The 7,316-nt window shown below is 35.0% G+C and overlaps 1 protein-coding gene across 3 annotated transcripts in view; it reads right to left on the reverse strand.

The window, feature by feature from the left end:
• Nucleotides 1-6,596, reverse strand: part of LOC125860816 (uncharacterized) — a 20,659-nt gene extending 14,063 nt beyond the window's left edge. For 2 of the 3 annotated variants that reach the window (XM_049540840.1, XM_049540841.1), the window contains exon 1: nt 2,619-2,728. The gene's annotated coding sequence lies outside the window, so the exon portion shown is untranslated. Of the gene's footprint in view, nt 1-2,618; nt 2,729-5,997 lie in introns of those variants that run through there. The other variant, XM_049540839.1, reaches the window with a different exon arrangement.
• Between the last annotated feature and the right edge of the window lie 720 nt (nt 6,597-7,316).

Below are 7,316 nucleotides of genomic sequence, written 5' to 3' on the forward strand. Positions count from 1 at the left end.
AGGTAAGCTATTCAGTTTCTTCCAGATTTCCTTCTAGCCTTTGTTGCTTAGTTTTCCAGCTCGCATACTCGTACATTCCATGTACTGATGCCAGTTGGCCTGCATCGTTTGATGATGCAGATTCAGGTACCCCGGATCAGCATCCTACACGTCGTTGATCCAGCTGAGCACTCCAGAGTCAGTGGTGAGCCTCTTTGCATTCCGGAGGACTCAATTATTTTGTGTTCTTAGTTTTTGTTTTATTAGGATGTTGCGGGGTCTGTCCCAACATCCATCTCAGTATTTTAGAGGCTTCATAGACAGACAGAAAGTTAGTCAGTTAGTTTTGAGTCTCTCATCTATATATATATATGTAAATATTCTATTTTGAGATTCGAGTTGCCTTTATGGCCATATTTTATAAGTTAAGTTGTTTTGTAATATTACTGTTGGGTTAGCTTTCCGCTGAGTTAAGAAAGCCAGGCCAAGGGTTCGCTTGGGGCCAAAAATGGTCTTCGGGTGCCGGTCCCACCCAGGGTGTAGGCTCGGGGCGTGACACATCACTAGAAACAGACTTAGGAGATACAGAATTGCAGTAGTAGTATTGACTAACTGTTTTGGAGTGTTACTTGGTTCTTTATGAAGAATGTAAAGTCCATGCTTTTCTTTACCAATCCCCTTCACCTGACCAGTGGAGAGGTCCTGGAAAACACAAAAGTCAGGAAAAAAAGCTACCATACACTGTAATTCTTTGGTGAGCTTTGAAACTAATAGTAAGTTGCACTTGAACTCAGGAATAAAGAGAACATTAGAAATGGACTAATCTGTGAACACATAAGACTTGCCAATATGTGATACTGACACATTTTTTCCATTTGGTAGATGTACTCTATAATCTGTATGAGGATGTGTCTTCTTAGCTTTGTTAACAATAGCCATGTTAGATGTAATGTGATGAGAGGCTCTTGTATCAATAATCCATTTACTGCTACAACTACTACTACAAGATAGAGCTATAAGAGAGCTACCTGCATTTGCAACAGTGGCAATGTTTGCAGAGGACTCTCCTACCTTGTCACCTCTAGATTTTGTAAGGAGTTGTAGTATCTGTTGGTATTGATCTGAAGTGAAGAATGTACCATTGTTTGACCCTGCTCTTGCTCCTGATTGATTTAAGAGTGAATTGTTGTTGACCCTGACCTCATGTCCACACTCCTCTGAAGCAGTAACTTGATTAGCATACATATTTGACCTTCTCTTAGATTTGAAATTTGCAGGATATCCAACAATTTTATAGCATTGTTCCTTAGAATGACCTTTACATCCACAGTGTTCACACACCAATGACTTCTTGGTTTTGTAACTTCCTCCAGAAGTACTAGCACCACTGCTATATCCACCACCAGATCCTCTTGAATATGAACCCCCTGCTCCACTTGGAAAAGAGTTTTTAGATGTACCTGCTCCACCACTGTAGGTGTTGCTTCTATGAGTATACATTGTTGTTCATTTTATCACCCCTGAGCTATTAGAAGCAGAACTGGCTAGATTTCTCTGACTCTCTTGGTCAATAATAAGAACATAAGCCTTGTTAAGTGTTTGCATTGGACTCATCATGAGAATCTGACTTCTCGGAGTTGAGTAGGACTTATTTAGTCCCATAAGGAACTGTAAGAGTCTTTGATAGTCACAGTGCTCACCAAATTTCTTTGACTCTGGATAGGGACAACTAGGACAAGGCATAAGAGCATCATATTCATCCCAAAGATCTCTTAGCCTAGAATGATAGTCAGCAACATATATAGTTCCCTGCACCAGTGTGTGAATCTCTCTATGGAATTGAAAAATCCTAGATCCATTTACTGTATCAAACCTCTCTCTCAGATCTAGCCACATTTTTCGTGCATCTGAAGCATACACTACAGAGCTTAGAAGTCCTGGTCGTACAATATTCATAATCCAGCTTAATGCTACAGTATTGCACTTTTCCCACTGATCAAACAGAATTGGTTCAAACATGGACTTAGGAAATCGTCCATCTACAAAGCCTAGCTTGCTTTTCCCTACCAATCCAATCCTAAAAGACCTACTCCACAAAACATAGTTTTCTGAACCAGTTAACTGAAGTCAGATCAGAGAACTACCTGGAGTATCAGTATGTTGAAGGAATAATGGATGATTGTGATAAATTACTGGGAATCCAGCTTGACTTGAAGTTCCATTTCCAGTGATTGTTTCCTCAGTTGCACTTTCAATCGCCATTGTTGTTTAGCTTTACTTCTTATGCTTCCTTTCAATTCACCTTTGAGCAGTGGTGAATCTGAGCACCTTTTCCTTAGCTACTTTGTTGTTTAACCCTTCACGATCGAGTGCTCTGATACCATGATAATTCCATGAATGGAGGTTGAGAACTAGAAGCAATTACAGAGCATTTGAGAGAAGAAGAAGATCTTAATACAATGAATATATACATGTATCCTTTTTATATTACACTATCAATGAAAGGGTGCAAAATATCTTTTAACAACTTTGTAACTAACTACTGTCACCTCATCAACTTGTAACTAACTTCTAAATGCTATACCTAACATAACCATACAACTTGTTAGTTCTTCACTACACTTGCTAACAAAGGTTACCTCGTTTTTCTTAACCTGTTGGTAGTACTTCTCCCAACAGCTTTATCCATTTTCTGGGAGTAATATGGGCGAAAATCTTCCTCTGAATCATACATAATATGGAAAAAAATCCCTCTCAAAACATTTTTTATTTTCAAGTTAAAAAATGTGAAGGTATTTTTATAAATAAATATTACTCCCTCCGTTTCAAAAAGATTGGTCTGGTTTGACTTGACACGAAGTTTAAGAAATTAAAGAAGACTTTTGAATCTTGTGGTCCTAAATTAAAGTTATGTCAAATGTACAAAATTACCCTTAATCTTGTGGTTTTAAGCATGTCACGTGGAAAGCAAAGAGTAAAATGTTATCAAAAAAGGAAAGAGGTCATTTTTTTGAAACTGACTAAAAAGGAAAGGAGGTCATTCTTTGTGAAACGGAGGGAGTATTAATTTTTATGGCAAAAAAGTCTGATAGATTCTTGTACTTATATGTGTCTGTATTGTAAATATATTTGTACTTAACTCTTTACTAACTAAATCTCTAAACTCATTGAAACTCGATATTTTATACCTTTTCTCATATGATGGGTGGTGCACGTAATAAAATCATTTCACGTCAAGTTCCACGTCATTTTTAATTGCCACATAAAAAAAATAAAAGATAAAATTAAATTAGATCCCCAAAATTAAAAAAAAATCTCTTTCTTCCAATTTTGTTCCAAATTTCCATTCTTTCTCCCCTCTCAATCCAAAGGTTCTCACTAGTAAAATGGAGTGTAGACAAGATTGATCACACACCGCAACGTAATGGTGGAATTACGAATTAAAGATGGAGAGGGCAACTGCACATTCAATTTGGAAAAAGTAGTGATGAACCCAAACTACAGGCTGCTCTCCCAAACCCTAAAACTAATGAAGAATCAATTCTCGTCCAAATTACTTAACCTTCAGAATCTCCTCATTCACTCATCCCATGTGTTTTTTTTCCTCCCTTCTTTGCAATTTTGGATTAATTTAAATTTTTAGCTTTTTATAATGGGAAAAAGGACAAATATACCCCCAAACTATCACAAATGATATGTTAATACCTTTCGTTATACTTTAAGGTTGTATATACCCTCACCGTTACTCTTTTGGGTTGTGTATACCCTTAAAACTAACGGACGGACACGTGGCTTCATCTCAACCATTTACTCGATTTTATTTATTTATTTACGTAACATAAAAGATTCAACCGACCCACAACCAAATAACCCTTAATCTTTTTTGTGAGGGAATATCACTGATTCCTTGCTAATCCAAAAGAAAAAAAAATCTTCATCTAGAATAAACTCAATGCATCCTCCTAAAAGTTTAGACAACAACAATGAATCAACTGCTTTCAACAACACAAATTTTTCAACTCTGTGCAAAATTAAAATCAAAAGCTTTTCAACAACTATTTTACTCGAAATAATAAATAAAAGAAAAAAAAGGAAATGTGACTAGATTTTCGAAAAATCGATTAAACTTATGATTTAAGAGAAATCGAATTTCCAAAAGAACAGAGTCACCACTTAATTTTTTTTTAGAAATTAAGAAAACTTATAAAATTTTCAACGGATTTAAACAGATTAAAGTCAATTGAAAATAAGGGGTTCGAAGTTCAATGTACATTCCGAGAAGGTGCTAGGCCCTCAGAATGTCCGCTAACTTGCGGTGAACCGGCGATTTGACTAAAAATGACTTTGACTAATTTAAAAATTTAACTAAGCAAATATGAATATTAGCTATTTTAATTAAGAAAAAGAATTACTTGAACAGAAAATGAGCTTAAACATAAGAAAATATTTTTTCATCAACAAACGACTAAGTAAATATATAATAAGAACTTAATTATTTTAATTAACACCAAAGAAAAAGTGCCTAACTTTTGGGGAGTTAATTAAATCAAAACCATAATAAAATAAAAGGTTAGTTAACACAATAAATAAATAAACAAATAAGAGTAAAAGAAGAATAAGATTCACATTTGGGCTTTTTGCCCAAATTCCAAATCTGATGGATTTTGGGCCCAAGTCCTGTCCTAAGTCTTAACAATAAAAGTGGGTCTGATGCAGATTTGGGCCAAATCAACCCTCTTCTTCTTTGTTGAACCTGTTGTATACACTGACTGTATCACATTGTATATAGTCATTTTTAAGCTGTATATCAGCTTAATCTCTTCAACATCTTGTACGTTTTCTCTTTTCCTTTATGTCTGCTGCGTTTACACCTGTATTTCAGTATTTCTCCCAGTATATCAGTGTATACACCAGGTATATCGGTGTATACAGGGGTATCTCGGCCTGTTTTCAGCTATCCGAAACATGTACGCCTATTTCCCTTGCTGTTCGACAGCTTCCTTTGACAAGCCAGACTCAAAACAACTCAAGAATATGCAAGGGAGAGTCCAAAATGGACTCGGATTGATCATATGCACCGAAAGAAGAGAAAATAAATTAATATCTATAGATGGGCTAACAAACTGAATTAAGAATATTCATCACATACGAGAAGAACAATAAACTGCATTACACACAATATCAACCATATGTTCTAACATAATTATGCTTAGTTGGAAATAATCAAAGTAAATTGAAGTTGGACACATGATTGCTTGGTTAAGATTTTCCTTTATAAAGCTCAATCTAAGCTAAAGAAGCAGGTCAAATAAACAAGGAGCATTTACAATACTAAGGTTAATCAATGAAGACATCCAACTATATTTTTTAAGTCTGCTAAGCACTCACAAATATGCCTAATTGAATAAGATATTAAAATAAGAACCTAAAGTCATGCTTGGATTAACTAGATCACTCATGACATAATACTCAAAATAGCATCAGATTTCCAAACAATGAATTTGAATAAGCATTTTTGGGACTTTCGGATGATAAACAATGGAAACAGAAAGCTCAAGAATGCCTCACATCTCCATGCTATAATAACAAGAACAATACATAAAAGAAAACAATCTAAAGCTAGACAAATTAATTAAGCTTGTCACAAGTCATCACATGTTTGCAAGCTAAAGAAAAAGGGAAAAACTCTTGGCAGATTTGGTATGATACGTCAACCTATCCTTTTTCAAAATAGTATGAAATTAAAGCAACAATGGCATATAACACTTGAATAGATTTGTATCCCTAGATGTTATGCATTATACTATGAGGAATAAGGGAAAGAAAACAGTAGCTAGGGATAAGATCTCAAACTTATCCATTTTTTAAACAATACATAGCCATGTCTTTCATAAAGAAGCAGAAGCAGATCATAGATAGGAACCACCAAAGCAAATCACACAATGAATTAAATTCACATAACATTCATCTAAATTTTTGCCGGAATGACAAAATGAATTTAAGAGAAGGAGAGATTACCTTCTTTGGAGCAGCGTTCCGGGACAACGAGCTTGAACTATGAAGCTTCCACCACCAAAATGGAGCAACGCCAAATTCCGACAAGCTAGGAATTCACCCAGAGAACTTTAAAGGAGAACCAATCTCTTGATTTTCACTCTTTCTTACTGCGATTTTAGTTGTTTTTGAGATAAGAAAATGACTGTTATTTTGAAGTGAGTCACTGTCTCTCTAACTTCTGTTTTGGTCGAGAATTTCGCCTCTTAAAAAAATCCCATTAATCAGTGGACGAACAAGAGTATTTATAGGGGAGAATTGAATTGAAAAGGGGGAAACGGGCAGATTTGGATGGTATTCCAAATTTGAAATTCAAAATTCAAACCTCTCTCCATGGATGGGATAAGGATGTCAGCTCCGTTTTGTACCAAATTCCCAACGAAAAAGTGAAGAGAATCGTCTGATTTTGAACAAGGACAGGAGGAACACGAGATTTTGACACTTGAATGATTCGAGTACGATTTGTACGAGAGGATAAGGGAAATGGGAGAGAGACACGTCTCTGCTCGCATCGCTAGGCTGAGCTTCGCGATTTGGGTTCGATTTGCGTTTCTGGACTGGGTTTCGCGATTCTGGAGTTTGGTTCTGGGCGCTGGTTTTCGGGTTTCTTCGCGTGAAAAAGAAGAAGAAACGAGGTGGGTTTGTGGGGTCACGTATGCTGGAGTTGGTTGCATTGTTTTTGGGTCGTTTGGAATGGGAATTGTTTGGGCTTCTATGTATTATGGAGTGGGTTGCTGCAAAGGTTGGAGGAGCAAGAGAAAATTGAGCCGGTTTTGGTATTTTAAAAATGGGTTGATAATGGGTTTAAGTGAGATAAGAAAAGAGGCTAGATTGGAATTGAGAATTTGGCCCATTTGATTATAATTATAGCCAATTGAATTTAAGAATTTAGTCAAGTTGAGCTTAATTGGTGATTCGACTAAAATTAAATAAGACGAATTAATATAAATTAATCAATGAGGTTCTTAATGTTAACAAAATAAAATAATTAACTTAACTATAAACTAAATAAATTAAAGTATAAACTATTATATAACTAAACTAATTAATCAAATATTTAACAAAATCTTTTTGAGACGGTTTTCGAATATTCATAAACAATACTAATTATATACAAATTTACATAAAACATATATATTATATAAAAATTATAAAAAGTGACAAAACTCTTTAAAATAACTTTAAAATATTTTGAATTTCATAAAGTCAATTATTTCAAATCATTTGAAATTTAAGAAGCTCGAAATGATTCATTTATATTGTGGAGGTCTAAAATTGGGTGT

The sequence above is a fragment of the Solanum stenotomum genome, chromosome 3 (genome assembly GCF_019186545.1).
Source record: "Solanum stenotomum isolate F172 chromosome 3, ASM1918654v1, whole genome shotgun sequence".
NCBI lineage: Eukaryota > Viridiplantae > Streptophyta > Magnoliopsida > Solanales > Solanaceae > Solanum > Solanum stenotomum.